The sequence below is a fragment of the Pristiophorus japonicus genome, chromosome 23 (genome assembly GCF_044704955.1).
Source record: "Pristiophorus japonicus isolate sPriJap1 chromosome 23, sPriJap1.hap1, whole genome shotgun sequence".
NCBI classification, from domain to species: domain Eukaryota; kingdom Metazoa; phylum Chordata; class Chondrichthyes; family Pristiophoridae; genus Pristiophorus; species Pristiophorus japonicus.
Window position 1 is genome coordinate 41,210,094 of NC_091999.1, and position 15,562 is coordinate 41,225,655.

The 15,562-nt window shown below is 42.1% G+C and overlaps 1 long non-coding RNA gene across 1 annotated transcript; it reads left to right on the top strand.

Moving 5' to 3' along the window:
- Positions 1-3,102: 3,102 nt before the first annotated feature.
- LOC139235386 (uncharacterized) lies at positions 3,103-4,669 on the top strand. The gene is made up of 3 exons (XR_011588473.1): positions 3,103-3,140; positions 3,772-3,831; positions 4,611-4,669. It is a non-coding gene; the product is annotated as an uncharacterized lncRNA (long non-coding RNA).
- Positions 4,670-15,562: the final 10,893 nt, after the last annotated feature.

The following is a 15,562-nucleotide window of genomic DNA, read 5'->3' on the forward strand; positions in this document are numbered from 1 at the left end:
TGTATGTCCTGGAACTTTATAAAAAGACTTGGGGAAAGTAATTCGGATATGAGCTTTGGTATCGGCTTTGGTTCAGTGGCAGCATTCTCGACTGAATAAGGAGGTTGTGTGTGTAAGTCCGACTCCTGAGACTTGAGCAATATAATCTTGGCTGACACTCAAATGCAGCACTTGGGGAATTTTGCATTGTTGAAGCTGTTGACTGTCGGATGAAATGTTAAATTGATGCTCCGTCTGCACCCTCGGGTGGATGTGAAAGTTTCCAGAGCATTAATCGAAAAAGAATAGGAGAGTTGCCCCTGTGTCAATATTACTATAAATATTTGAAAATGCTCAGTAAAAACCTATGTCTGTGAGAGTGGATCTGCAGCCCAGATTCTCACAGAGACAAAATCCGAATACTGACAAAACCTGGATGGCCGAGTGGGTTAGGCGTTGGACATAAAATCCAATGGGTGTATAGCTGCATGGGTTCGAACCCCACTCCTGGTAAATCTTTAAATTCAAACCGATTTCCTCCCATCCTGCTCAGTTATACTTGAATCTATTCTGTTGAATCTGTACATGTCGATAACTTTATAACATTCTCAACTGACAAATAAATGGGATTATGCAATGTTTCTGTGCCTCTCACTCTCTGTCTTAAGGGAGCTCTTTATGTGTTTGTGTTTGAGTCTGACTCACTCTGTCTGAGGAATTACAAGCTGAATTAGGGAGCTGGGAGCTAAATTAACAAATAGGACCTCAAAGGTAGCAATCTCAGGATAGCTACCACTGCCAACTGCTAGTCAGAGTAGGAATCGCAGGATAGCTCAGATGAATGTGTGGTGCAGAAGGGAGGGCTTCAATTTCCTGGGACATTGGAACCGGTTCTGGGGGAGCTGGGACCAGTGCAAACCGGACGATTTGTACCTGTGCAGAACCAATGTCCACAGGGGAGAGTTTGCTCGTGTTTTGGGGAGGGGTTAAACTAATATGGCAGTGGGATGGGAAACTATGCAGTGAGACAGAGGGAAGTAAAATGCGGGCTGAAAATTAAAGGTGGAGGGCAGAGAAACCCAAGGCAAAAATCAAAAAGGGCCACATTGCAGCCAAATTCTAAAGGGACAAGGTGTGTTAAGGTAACAAGCCTGAAGGCACTGTGCCTCAATGCAAGGAGTATTCGTAATAAGGTGGACAAATTAACTGCACAGGCAGCAATTAATGTATATGATGTAATTGGCATCACGGAGAAATGGCTCCTGGGTGACGAAGGCTGGGAACGCAACATCCAGGGAGATTCACCATTCAGGAAGGATAGACAGAAAGGAAAAGGAGGTGGGGTGGCATTGCTGGTTGAAGAGGATATTAACGCAATAGTAAGGAAGGACATTCGCGTGGATTCTGTGTGGGTGGAGCTGCGGAATATCAAAGGGAAGAAAACGCTAGTGGGAGTTGTGTATCACCAAACAATCGTAGTGAGTTTGGGGACAGCATCAAACAAGAAAGTCGGGATGTGTGCAACATAGGTACAGAAGTTATCATGGGAGACTTTAATCTACATATATATTGGGCGAACCAAACTGGTAGCAATACGGTGGAGGAGGATTTGCTGGAGTGTATTCGGGATGGTTTACTTGACCAATATGTCGAGGTACCATCTAGAGGGCTGGCCATCCTAGACTGGTTGATGTGTAATGAGAAAATACTAATTAGTAATCTTGTTGTGCAAGGCCCCTTTGGGAACAGTAACCACAATAAGGTTGAATTCTTTATTAAGGTGGAGAGTGAAACAATTAATTCTGAGACTGGGGTATTGAACTTAAGGAAAGGTAACTTCGAAGGTATGAGACATGAATTGGCTAGAATAGACTGGGAAATAATACTTAAAGGGTTGACGGCAGATAGGCAATGGAAAACATTTAAATATCACATGGATGAACTTCAACAATTGGACATCACTGTCTGGAGTAAAAAATAAAATGGGAAAGGTGGCTCAACCGTGACTAACAAGGGAAAGTAAGAATAGCGTTAAATCCAAGGAAGAGGCATATAAACTGGTCAGAAAAAGCATCAACCCGAGGACGGGGAGAAATTTAGAATTCAGCAGAGGAGGACAAAGAGTTTAATTCGGAAGGGGAAAATAGAGTATGAGAGGAAGCTTGCTGGGAACATAAAAACCTCTATAGATATGTGAAGAGAAAAAGATTAGTGAAGGGAAACGTAGGTCCCTTGCAGTCAAATTCAGGTGAACTTATAATGGGGAACAAAGAAATTGTAGACCAGTTGAACAAATACTTTGGCTCTGCATTCACGAAGGAAGACACGCATAACCTTCTGGAAATAGTACGTGACCGAGGGGCTAGTGAGAAGGAGGAACTGAAGGAAATCCTTATTTGTCGGAAATTATGTTCGGAAAATGGATGGGACTAAAGGCCGATAAATCCCCGGGGCCTGATGGTCTGCATCCCAGAATACTTAAGGAAGTGGCCCGAGAAATAATGGATGCATTGGTGATTATTTTCCAACAGTCCATCGACTCTGGATCAGTTCGTATGGACTGGAGGGTAGCGAATGTAACACCACATTTTGAAAAATGAGGGAGAGAGAAAACAGGTAATTACAGACCAGTTAGCCTGACATCAGTGGTGGGGAAAATATTGGAATCAATTATTAAAGATGAAATAGTAGCACATTTGGAAAGCACTAACAGGATTGGTCCAAATCAGCATGGATTTATGAAAGTGAAATCATGCTTGACGAATCTTTGAGAATTTTGTGAGGATGTAACTAGTAGAGCGGACAAGGGAGAACCAATGGATCTGGTGTAGTGGGACTTTCAAAAGACTTTTGACAAGGTCCCACACAAGAGGTTGGTGTGCAAAATTAAAGCACATGGCATTGGAGGTAATGTATTGATGTGGATAGAGAACTGGTTGACAGAGTCGGGATAAACGGGTCCTTTTCACAATGGCAGGCAGTGACTAGTTGGGTGCCGCAGGGCTCAGTGCTGGGACCCCAGCAATTTACAATATATATCAATGACTTAGATGAAGGAATTGTGTATAATATCTCTAATTTTGCAGGTGACATTATGCTGGATGGCGGTGTGAAATGTGAGGAGGATGCTAAGAGGCTGCAGGGTGACGTGGACAGGTCAGGTGAGTTGGCAATTGCGTGGCAGATGTCGTGTAATAACGATAAATGTGAGGTTATGCACTTTTGTGGCAAAAACACGAAGGCAGAATATTATCTGAATGGCGGCAGATAAGGCAAAGGGGAAGTGCAACGAGATCCGGGTGTCATGGTACATCAGTCATTGAAGGTTGGCATGCAGGTGCAGCAGACAGAAAGAAGGCAAATAGCATGTTGGCCCCATATCTTGGGGATTTGAATATAGCAGCAGGGCGGTCTTGCTGCAGCTGTACAGGGCCTTGGTGATGCCTCACCTGGAATACTGTGTTCAGTTTTGTTCTAATCTGAGGAAGGACGTTCTTGCTATTGAGGGAGTGCAGCGAAGGTTCACCAGACTGATTTCCGGGATGGGAGGACATATGAGAAGAGATAGGATCGACTGGGCCTGTATTCACTGGAGTTTAGAAGAATGAGAGGGGACCTCAGAAACATTCTGACGGGACTGTCAGGTTAGATGCACGAAGAATGTTCCCGATGTTGGGGAAGTCCAGAACCAGTGGCCACAGTCTGAGGACAAGGGATAAGCCATTTAGGACCGAGATGAGGAGAAACTTCTTCACTCAGAGAGTTGTTAACCTGTCGAATTCTCTTCCGCAGAATGTTGTTGATGCCAGTTCATCAGATATATTCAAGAGGGAGTTGGATATAGCCCTTAAGGTAAAGGGATCAAGGGGTGTGGAGCGAAAGCAGCAAAGGGGTACTGAGGTGAATGATCACCCATGATCTTATTGAATGTTGGTGCAGGCTCGAAGGGGCGAATAGCCTATTCCTGCAACCTTTTTCTATGTTTCTGTGTTTCAGGGTGCATGCATCTAATGGCCCAGTGTGTTGTGCCATTTCTTTCAACTGGGTACTATTTATTGAATCTGTAACTCGCCCGGTTTGTATCTGATCCATATTGTGTCTCACCTGACCAATCATCCATCTCCCATAGGCATGACATGTGTCTCTTTTCCTGTCCTCGGCATCGTCCTCTCAATTCCTGCTTATTTTGCTCGTTAATTGTTCGTGCATGGCCTTCCAATACGGATACACCCTCTAGCATTTGTTTGGATGTTTTAGATCCTAACTGTGAAGATTGTATCTCAATCCTGGTCTGTTTCCTGATTAGTAACTCCGTTGTTCCCCTCAAACTATCTACACCTGCCTGGATCGCCTGTATATCTGGTGCATCTACTAGAGATGTCCCTGTAAAGTTAATACGTCATTCGCTGTAAATCTCCTCTGTCTTCCTTCTTTGTGTCTCAGCTTCTTGTGTTACTCCCTTGCTCCTGATGTGTCACTAGCTATTCTCAGGATTGTGTCTAGCAATCCTATTTACAAAGCTTTAGTCTTGTGGCTATTTTTTTCTGGCAGGTATAGGGCTGATTAATTTATGCTCACAGGTAACATTTCATGCTGCACATTGTCAAATAACAACATTACTTCTGTTCCAGGTTTAACTACCACGCAATTTCGCAAGGTTAATTCCCCTGGTTTACAATATTCAGGTAACATTTTTTACACACTTATCTTATGGCTTCAAGACAAACGCTCCGGACACTTAGATGCCGCCCCCTAGAGGCTGCTTTACGTAGTTGTTGTTCCCTCCGCTGTGGTAAAATGCTTCTGGGCCCCCTCGGGGCGGCCTTGTAGCTTGTCCTTGTAGAATCGGAAGGACGGTGATGATCACGTTTATATTCTGTTGATAAAACACGTCCTGGATATTCCAGGTTTTAGTTAGACTCTTACCATTTCCATTTCAACCGGATTTTCCTTTCACTAGCCATTGTATTGGTTCTGCAATTGCTGTGGTTAGGCACAAAATTCCTACAATAGCTAACGAACCCCAGTTCCTTACACACCCCTCAGGCTGGTTTTGGTCGGGGCATAATTCTAATGTCCTCCTTCCTGTCATTGGACATGGTCCGAGTTCCTTGAGATATTTCGTGTCCCAGGTACTGTACCACAGGTTGTCCGATTTGTGCCTGTTTGGGATTTACGTTAAATCCTGCTTTCCGTTATCTCAAATGTATTTTTCATAACTAGAACAGAGTCTAGCACGGAGGCTTTGATAGCTGCTTTCTGTTATCTCAAATGTTCCAGTTTCAAAGCCTTTACGTCTCAGTTTCTGTGGTTCTTCAACCACTGTATCTTAAGTCACAAGTTCAACTTATATTTTCCTTTGTTCTAAACTGCTAAAGCCTGCCGTTTTAACATTTAATTTTTTTCAAAATTCATTTTACACTTTCGCAGATAACTCCCCACTTGCCCAGGAGTTTGACCTGATCCCTGAAGGTATTTCTACATTGTTTCCAAACATTATAGTTTTATTTCTTTTTTTTATGAGATCAGATTTAAATTTTTATGTTAAATGTATTTCATTTTGTTGTGTATTTTCTTAAAGAGTGGTACTTGAAATATTCACAACAAAATTAACTCTTCACTGCTCCCATCCTAATTTCTGCTCCCCTTTTGTAGTATTTGTATTCATTGTTGGATTATGAAATGTCAAATATGGTAATACTGTTTTTTAATCGGACTTATCATTTATGCTTATAGTGATTCACAGATCACAGAATGCAAAGTACTTGTTTTATAATTATGTGCCTGACTTCTGTTTTAGAAGCTGAACATCAAAAACTCTAATCTTTTGCGCTGTAACTTCAATTTTGTGATACAGTATCTCATAATTTTAATCTTTTTAAGCTTCAGCTTCAGACGCAATATGTTTACTTTTATTAAAAGTCTTCCAAACCCAAGATTTTCCAATACAACCAAAATGTTTATCAAGGAGAATCACCAGAAATATCTCAAAATCCCAATTCAAATATCGTATTGCAAATCTTTTATTTAAAAATCTTTTTACTGAGCTAGAAGCTTTCGCATCAAGATTTTACACAAAGGAATATGGGGGCGTATTTCCCCAGCCCACAGCCTTGAGACACCCACGCAGGCTTCTTTTTTTAAGGCATTGCAATTTCCCTTCTCCGTTCTTTATTTCATTCCTAGACTAAATGTATTGTCTTTCAACAAAATGTAATCAATGCATACGTGTTTTCTTTTGACAAGTGAGCGTGTCAAAAATTTTTTTTTAAAACCATCGGGACCACACATTTTTTATCTTTTGCTCAACAAACCTATCCTTTGTGCATTTCCTAGCTCCATAACATATCATCTGAATAAATCCACACCTGCGTTTCTAAATTAAAATGTAATTCAATTCTAGGTTCACACTTTCTTAAAACTTCCCTCATACAGGACAACACTGCAAAGGGTTAAAAAAATTCACTCTGTCTGAAAAAGTGGGTGGGGCCATAACAACAGACAGCTCTACCACTTCTGAAGCAGGCTTTCAGACACCTGAAAAATTCATTAATTCCCACCTCAAATATTCCGAAGTTAAAAATCACACAAGCACTTTCATTCAAAAACAGACATTCACAAAAATCTCTCTTCATTCAACAAAGCTTATTGTTTGGCCGGCTCTATTTTTGTATCCATACTTCACTTAAGATAGTCACGAACAGTTTTTGTTATGGACTTCCTGAAAATATCTACTAAGCGAGCCTTCTGGCCCCCAATCAATCCTAATCATAACCCTGTTAGTGGGGGATACAAATTTGGGCCAAATTCCTCTGTCTATTCCCTTCAGTCATCTATATCTATTTTTATACTTACATCCTGTTGTCTTTTGTCACTTTCTCTGTCCATCTCACCTTCGGTTATCTTTTTATTCATCTTTCCGGCTGTTAAAATTATCTCTTTCCCTTCATCATATCCTGCCTTAACCATCTTCATGACCTTTTCAGATTTATCTCTCAGAAACTCTTCTGGTAGTTTATACATCAGCCCTCCAAGGGCCTTGGCAGATTCCTTTGCCATTTCTTACATTGGGGCTCTTTCCCCAGTTCCTGTTTTACCATCTTTACTTAAGCAGAACTTTTTAAACCAAGGCTTTTTACCTAGTGCTGTTTTTCCGCCTTTACTTATGCGGAACTATTTACACTGAGGCTTTTTCCCCGATATCTCGTATACGTACTTATTGTCCCAACACTTGCAGTACATATTTACATTGTCCTGACGCACCCTTCAACTGGATTTACTGGCTGCATGGACTCTACCTCAGATTCGTTGGATCTCTGGTTACTTTGCGAGGAGAATTTCTCAAGGTAATTCTCTACTCACTCGTTATTCGGTTGGTTTGGCTTTTTGAGTCTAATCTGCCCGTCCAGTAGATCCTGCTGACTGCGCCAAGTTGTTAGAGTTAACTTCAAACCACAACTCGGAGATACAAGCTGGCAGGTGATCTATCCTTGAATGAATGCTTAGAGAAACTGCCAGAGACATCTTATTTTATACAGTTTCAGATTATCGTCTTACTTAATTACGCAAGTTACAATTAATATGTGCTGATTGATTAATACATGATTATCTGGTAGGTTGCTTCCTCCAATCTGGCCTCTATATACTTTAATTAGTAATTCAGGATACGTGTTGTTATGATTCCTTTTATTTAACTTGTATCTTATTACAGAATTCAAATTCTATGTTATCTGTGTCTGTGCCCAGCTCCCAAGGCCTTTGGTCTATGAATTGAAACATCTGACCCTCTGCGGAAGGCATCCCACACATGCTTCCCAAATTCTGAAAAACAGGCTGTGGGATCTATTTTAAAAATCTGTTAACTCCATTTTAAAACATCCCAATTATTATTATTAATTGTAATTACAATTTGTGATCTGCCCTTTCAGTCTATTATGGGGTATCTTATCGAAGGCCTTTCGAAATCTAGATAAATTACATCTACTACATTACGTTAGTTTACGCTATCTGTTACTTCTTCGAAAAATTCAAAGAATTTGGTCAATTCAAGACTTTCCCTTTATAATCCATGCTGACTATTCATTTTTGGTTTCTAGTTGTTCTTCCACTTTCTCCTTTAGTAGGGAATCCATTATTTTTCCTCCCAACGACGTTAAGTTGACTGGACTATAGTTCCTCAGACACGTTCTACCACCCTTCTTAAAAATAGTTATTACATTAGGTATCTGCCAATCCTCCAGCACTGCACTTTAGTCCAACGAAATATTAAATATGTTTATTAATGCCTCTGCTATCTCTTCCCTCGATGTAATTTGTCCGAAGCCGGCATTTTATCCATTTTCGGTTTGATTAGTTTATATAATATTTTCCCTCTTGTTATTTTAAATGCAGTTATTTCATTTCTAATATCATCCAATGTCATGTCCACCTGTGTTGACTCCCTGATAAATACTGATGCAAAGTAATTGTTTAATATTTCTTCCTATCTCTGCCTGTGGACAACCTTCTGAGCCACGTACCTTGGTATGTATTGTGGATGTCCTCCACGCAATCTTTATCCTTCTCGTTGGGCAGGAGCAGTATCTCATTCTCAGCCTCACCTCAGTTCTCGCTACACGGCACCCAATCAGACACGGACTTTCCTGAACCTGCGTTTTTCTGTGGGATATGACTGTTTTCTGGATTAAATTACTTATCCGGTGTGTTTCAGAGTGTGTCGAACTCGCACTCCAGCCCAATTACCCTGAGCCAGAGAGAATAAAGCAGAGACATTTCCTGCAGATGTGGGAATGTGGGACAGATTTGATGTCCACAAACTCACACACATTAATGTCTCGACTCATTGCCTGCCCTGCCATCTTTAGATATTTTTTATAAATGTATTTGCTTATTTACACACTGAATTAATTTAATTACTTAGTTTTTATTCAATGGTTATTTATAATGATATTAATTAATTAGTAATTATAGTTAAATTATTAATTTAATAAAGTATTTTATTGCTCCCAGGTCTTCGTGTGGACCAAGCTTCGAGAAAAAAGGTAATACTCACCAAACGTTCATCTACCTGCTGTATTTTGGAGGCCAAAGCAGCACCTCCTTCAACCACTGTTCCCATTCAAACTCTCACCAAATTCCGTTTAATATCACTGTGCAGAACACACTGTGATTCAGCAGTTAGTGTTTAGTTTTATAATTTTGGAGCCACACACAAGTTACAAGTGCTGTCTCAGCTCCATGCCCATTGCTCGCAGTAATTAGCACATATTTAAGACTAACACTTACAGCTGACTGATAGTTAACTACCACTAACAGGCAGTTTCTGCTAACTTCTGTTTTTAAAGTTCTAAGTTCAATTCAAAACGTTAAACTAAATTTCCCTTCTTACAGCTAATACTCAGCCAGACTCACCACGGACTTACCACCGAATCTCACCTTTCTCTACGTTCCCAAGTTTACCACTCTCTTTGTGCACTCTGTTTAAGATCAGGATGTGATGATCGAGTAATCTCTGGCATGCTCTGCTGGGCCGAAAGGGTCGGGGTGGGGAAGGTCGCTCTGTAAATTTGCAGTCCACAGGCAGACGGGCTGCTAACTCCCAGCACCCCCAGGGAAACCTCAGGGGAACGCCTCAGACCAGTTTGCAGCCGCGAGCACCGAATGGCCTATTTCTGTGCTGCAGACATTAAGTAACTCTATGTGAGGTGATGTGTGATGGAGATGGGATGTCTGAAATGCGATTCTGAGTCAGCCACAGGCCAGGGCGTGGTCAGAAGGGCAGGTCTGTGATGTCACAATGCTCAGGCACAGTGTCATGGGGGTTTCACCGCTGTATTACTTCACAGGTACAGCAATACCTAGTAAAAAAGCTCGTTACCACCCTCCCTGAACACTGCATATTATGGGCTATGTTGAGCTCGGAGATTTTACACAGAGTGAGGAGGAGCTGAGTTTAATGCGTGTCGAGTGTGTGCGGGGAACACTTCATCCTGCAGATCACCGCATTGTTCAGGCAAACTTACAAATGAACGTTATAGTGGTGAATGTTACTGGGATACACTCCGTCTGCAGGAGACCCTTTAATCCCAAAGGTAGATTATCTGAAACAAGGATACGCCGCTATCACCAGGCGTTGGAGCCGCTCAGGTTAAACCCCACTGGGAGAAAAACACAAGGAGCCTGCAAAAGGATGAAAGCACTGACCTTTGAGCCTTTGAAACCTTCCCTCTCTGGCTGTTGTTTGGTCCCAGGCTATTTCCCCCCAGCTTTTCCTGGGAGTGCTGGGGACTGACGGCCCGCCCATGGACTGAAAAGTAACAGAGCCACCTTCCCCGTGCCGCTCCCTTTGGGTAAACACATCCGACACGAGCCTGGCGGTCGGGAGCTTTATAAATCCGTCCCAGGCCGCAGCAGACGTCTTAGCGGGGATAAAACCTGCTGGAGTCCAGCGGGACTGATCTCCGTGGACTTCCTCACCTCTATCAGTTTTGTTAGTCGCTGAATACGCGCGGTGAAAGATGAAAACAGGCCTCACTGTGTGTGTATAACAGAGATGAGCGGATTGGGCAGAATACACGCCCAAAACATTGTGTGATTCTTATTATTTAATACATTTAACAATTACAGTAAAGGGATATTTCACCACATTCTTCAACTCCTCTCTGAATTTCGTCTGGGTCACGGCATAAATACATGTGTTGGTGCAGCAACTCAGGAGCTGAAGCATAAATCCCATTTCCTGTACATATTCAGGTAGATATACAGGAATAACGTTTAACAAATACAATCGTGTAACCACAGAATATAACAGAAACACTGCCCATAACAGGATAAAATTGCCGGATATAACAAACAGTAAAATGATGGATTTCCTTCGCTTCTCCATCTCTGGGTCACTGCGACTCTCCCCACTGCTGTGGGTCCTGAGTCTCCTGCGGGCTCTGCTCGATACTAAAACCTGTCTGACAGTTAAAGTATTGAGCAGAAGGATCAGAACAAATGGAATAAACGGTGTTATAATATAATGAAGGAATTCAATTACTGCCCATGATAGTGACTCATAGACTTCCCATGTAACAAAACAAAACCAGGGATTATTGTAAATCTGATACATACCTCCATACATAAAGTACCAGAAAGTGTTCTTTACACAGAACAGCGCAGTCACTGTTCCCATAGCCACAGTCGCCGTTTTCTCGGTGCAATATTTGGTTTTGAGCTTCTGACAACAAATGGCTATACATCGATCAAAGGTAAAAGCAACTGTGAACCAGACGGAACAGTCTGTGACTGCGTAAAGCAGGATGGCATGGATATTACAAACATTCATCTTCCACATGAACTCAAACACGGTTGAATAAAGAATAGGAATCTGCCTGGATATCAGGTCGAGGATAACGACCAGTAGATCTGCCGCTGCCATTGCCACCAGGTAACGGCTGACACACTTGGAGAGACCGCACCTTCCTCGAGACAGGATCATTATCGTCACTAAGTTCACTGCAAGAAAGAGAAAAACAGGGAATTTATATTTCAGATGGAGAGCAACATCAGCTGTCTCAAAGAATTATGTGTGAAATGTGTCAGGATTAAATGAACCATCCAATGGGACGTGTGGTGTTTGGGTCAGGACTGATTACACCAGCGGATGGAACGTGTGGTGTTTGGGTCAGGACTGATGACACCAGCGGATGGGTCCTGTGGTGTTTGGGACAGGACTGATTACACCAGCGGATGGGTCGTGTGGTGTTTGGGACAGGACTGATTACACCAGCGGATGGGTCGTGTGGTGTTTGGGTCAGGACTGATTACACCAGCGGATGGGTCGTGTGGTGTTTGGGTCAGGACTGATTACACCAGCGGATGGGTCTTGTGGTGTTTGGGTCAGGTATTGAAAGAACCAATATATGGGACGTGTGGCTGTCGGGGCAAGGACTGAATGTACCAATGGATGGAACGTGTGGGTGTTGGCTCTGGACTGAATGTACCAGTGGATGGGATGTTTGGGTGTTGTGACAGGGAGTGAGTGAAGCGGTGGATGTGATGTGTGGTTGCTGGGTCATGACTGAAAGAATTAATGTGTTGGACTTTTGCCGGGATGTTAAAGCGCTGAATGAGACTAATAAAAAACGCCATATCCAAGTCAGAGTGAGCAATAATTCAGCACAAGAAGCCGCGATTTTGTCAATAACCTGTGTCCATTGAGGGGAATAGAGTCATTGTCCAGGGATGGGAATGTAGTCTGGGGACAGCGAGGGGAATGGAATCTGTGTCCAGGGAGGAGAATGGAGTTGTGGGCCAAGGGAGGAATGGAGTCTGTGGCCAAGAAAAGGAATGGAGTCTGTACAGGGAGGGGAATGGAGTCTGTGGCCAAGGTGGGGAATGAAATTTGTTGCCAGAGAGGGGAATGGAGTCTTTGGCGAGATTATGGCGGTTGTGTCGAAGGCTGAAGAAGGTGAATTAAATTGCATTATGTATCGAAATCAGAACCTTTCCAACCATTGTATTGAAAGTACACTTTGTAACTGGCTTAAGCTGACTTTCCAAGAATATTGCAAATAATCTTTAAAGAAGGGACTGTCGCTTTACAATAGACTAATGATGACCCATGTTGTATGATGTCACAGAGGATTTTCGAACGTGTCTGTTTACAGCTGGAACTGTGTCAACCAACTTCCTTTCACCTGGTGTGAGAAAGTTACAGACTTCCAGTTGACAGAGAGAGTTTGAGACTGGAAATATCAAAATATTTCACAATATAGTGCTCCATTTTGAATAGTTGCTACCGTGCGGCCCACACCGAGCTCTCCTGAACTGTGGCTGAAGAAAGGAAATAAATCAATTCAAACACAACTGAACAAACATTTTACTGGAAGACGTATTGCAGTTTTAACCCTGTCCTGACCATCTGGAATTAGTGACTGTGAGGCAGAGCGGGAGGCAGTGGAAATTACGACAACTGTCTATAGCTGAATCATTCGTGGATAATGTCTCATATCTCAGTGTATTTGTGAAGGATCTCTCAACGGTGATTTCCACAGAGCAGTGTCATTAACAATAACCAGCGGTCCTTAAAACACTTGTTACCGCTGAACACGTATTTATTATCCAACACTGGGCATCAGTGCAGAAAGCTGACTGCAAGCTGTTCAATAATATAATCGTTCACTAACATATCTTGTGTCAATAAAATCAAATTTCTGTTAAATCCTGTAAACCACTATCACTGAAACAAGTTGCGGAAACAACACACTATTTATTGAACTGGAAGCAGTGAGTCAGCAAATGAGCAAACATTACATGACAGAAACTTCTGTGCATTGCCAGACTCAGAACAAGAGGTTTAAATTGTGAAAACAACATTCTCTTCATTGAACTGGGAGCAGCGAATCAGCAAATGATCAAACATTACATGACAGAAACTTCCGTGCATTGCCTGACACAGAAAACAGGTTTAAATTGTGAAAACAACATACTGTTCATTGAACTGGGAGCAGCAAATTAACAAATGATCAAACATTACATGACGGAAACTTCTTTGCATTGCCAGACACAGAACAAGAGGTTTAAATTGAATACAATTAATAACTAGAACTAAAGGACAAGGACAGAAAATACAGAGAAACATGCGTTACATAATTAATTGCAGATGAAGGACTCACCAGGAACACCAACAGCAGCGAGGAATGGGTAATAAATACGTTCCACATTTAAAAGTGCCCACACGATCCTAAGCTCAGTTGGAATCTCCCAGAACATGATTTGACTTTCTGTGACCTCCAATGAGAACTGTTCGTTTTAGACAACAACTTCAGTCAAACGTTGCTATATAGGCTGAAAAAAAATCCCTATTTTTAGCCTGAGTGAACTCTCCAGTGAGACAATTAAACTGCACACTGAAGGATATTAATCACAGTCACTGAATAAACAAGTTGTCCGAACCTTTTCTTTGCATCACTTTCAATTGCAAAATATCTTAAAAGCAACGTGGCTTTCAGATCAAATAACTTTATCCAAAACCAAGCACTATTGGTAAAAGCAGAAATAGTTAAGTCCACAGAATCACAGCATGCATGTGAAGGGAGCAGCTTCATTTATGGAGTTTCTATTATTACTGAGATATAAAATAACTCTGTAATTTCAGATTTTCAATTCACTTCTCGGCGTAACACAAGTGAAATAAAACAAATGGAAGGATAGATTTCTAAGTAAAGGTCAGTAACATACATGGGGACTGACAGTACAGTGCTAAGTAAGGATACATTGGCACTGATAATACAATGGTCAGTAAAGATATATGACGACTGATCACACAATGGTCAGTAAAGATACATGAGGACGGATAATACAATGGTCAGTAAGGATACATGGGGACTGATAATACAGTGGTCAGTAAGGGTACATGAGGACTGATAATACAATGGTCAGTAAGGGTACATGGGGACTGATAATACAGTGGTCAGTAAGGGTACATGAGGACTGATAATACAATGGTCAGTAAGGGTACATGGTGACTGTTAATATAATGGCGAGTAAGGATACATGGGACTGATAATACAGTGGTCACTAAGTGTACATGCGGATAGATAATACAGTCGTCAATTAGGATACATGGTGACAGATAATACAATGGTCAGTAAGGGTACATGGGGACTGATAATACAGTGGTCAGTAAGGGTACATGGGGACTGATAATACAGTGGTCAGTAAGGGTACATGGGGACTGATAATACAATGGTCAGTAAGGGTACATGGTGACTGTTAATATAATGGCGAGTAAGGATACATGGGACTGATAATACAGTGGTCACTAAGTGTACATGCGGATGGATAATACAGTCGTCAATTAGGATACATGGGGACAGATAATACAATGGTCAGTAAGGGTACATTGGGAAGGATAATAAAATGGTGAGTAAGGGTACATGGTGACTGTTAATATAATGGTGAGTAAGGATACATGTGGATACATAATACAGAGGTCAGTAAGGATACATGGGGACAGATAATACAGTGGTCACTAAGGGGACATGGGGCATATAATATATTGGTCAGTAAGGGTTCATGGGGACAGATAATACGGTGGTCCGTGAGGGCATATGGGGGCAGATAACATATTGGTCAGTAAGGGTACATGGGGACAGATAATACAATGGTCAGTAAGGATACATGTGTGCTGTTAATACAATGGTCAGTAAGGATTCATGGCGACCGATGCCATGCAGATAGTCACGCGCCATGCTATCGTTTATTTTACTCAGAGCATGGAATGGAGAGACTGGAGGTGAGGAAAGGCGATGAAAGGAGCAGAGAGGTGAGGAGGGGAGAAGAGAGAGGACAGGAGGCGGGAGGGGAGTAGGCGAGAGTAGATGAGTGTGGAGGTGAGGAGAGGAGGGGAATAGGAGAGCAGAGGTGAGGGGAGGAGATGAGTGGAGTAGAGAAGACAGCAGAGCAGAGTAGAGGATAGGAGGTGAGAGGAGAGGTTGGAGGAGGAAAGAGAGAAGATGAGCAGGAAGGGGAGGAGGGTTTAGTGGAGGAGAGGATAGAGGAGAGGGGAAGTAGAGAGGAGAGCAGAGCAGAGATG